A 1,218-nucleotide genomic window follows, 5' to 3' on the forward strand; every position below is an offset into this window, starting at 1 on the left:
AGGCAGATTTTCTGATAAATTCAAATAGACTAGGACTAACATAGTTTGCAGGAATTTGTAACATTAGTCATTAGACAATAAAGGTGATCTCTGTGTATTTTGTGTAGCAAAGAAAGTTGTTGGAAAAAACATGGATGCAAAATTAGAATTAGTCTACAAGAATATTAAATAAAAATGAATGGACCAACTGTGAAAATACTTGATTCAAAATCACCCCATAGTTCCAAGTATTGTTGTAAATAATGACTTAAAGTTGAGAATAGTCCCTAACTCCTCTTATTCTCTATCTGCCTTCACCAGAAGTAGAATGCATAGCACAATTATGCATGTAACCCAAAGTGTTTTCACATGCAAGAAATCACCAACTACTGAGCTACATGAAGTAGTAGTTCAGGACCTGAGTTCTCCCAATGGGTGTGTTAACAGGAAATTTTAAGGAACAAAGGCGTTGCCTTGTACCTTACTGAGTCCAGATCTCTAGACACTAAATAAACCATAGAGTTGGTTCGACCGGAGACTGTCAGATAATTGGGGTTACTTCTTGCTTAACACCACTACCAGTAAAAGCCTTTCAGTGTTATTGAAATGTATGAAATGTGAATTTAAGATTTATTAAAAATTTATAAAATTTAAGAGAACTACTTGTGGCCTTTGTGCAGTCTGCAAATTAAGGTAACATTTGGTGCAAGTGATGTCGGCAGCCCATTTACTTTCAGACAGAAAAGTTGTAACTCTCCTATTTCTTTGCTGAACAATTGCGTCCTCCTGCTGCGGCTGAGTACGGATACATCTGTACTGTATTTGTAAATCACCTGGTCTCTGGTCATTCATGAAACGCTGAAGAAATTTACAAGGAAGAGCCAACAGCTCTTGCTACTGCTTCGATCTCTTTTGCAAACTTTCGCTTTTGCAAATTCTAATGGACAAAGCCCCTAAGCAGTCTGTTATTATTTTGATGTTTAGCTTTTCCCGGTTTAGAACGAAGTAAATCTTGTCGGCCGAAGCTGCCGCCCGCCGCAGACTCCGAGCCCGGCCCCGCCGCCGCACGGCCGGCAGCCTCAACAGGCGGCCGCTCCTGCCTTCGGGAGAGGGCAGCGGCACGGCCCGCCCGGCCCCGGCCCGTCACCAACGCGGCAGCGCCGCCTTTGTCTGGCCGCCGAGACACCCGGACTGGGCACCCCGTCCTGGCCCGGCGGAGCCCCGGAGGGAGGAGCGGCA

This window comes from Parus major, chromosome 6, assembly GCF_001522545.3.
Source record: "Parus major isolate Abel chromosome 6, Parus_major1.1, whole genome shotgun sequence".
Classification (NCBI taxonomy): domain Eukaryota; kingdom Metazoa; phylum Chordata; class Aves; order Passeriformes; family Paridae; genus Parus; species Parus major.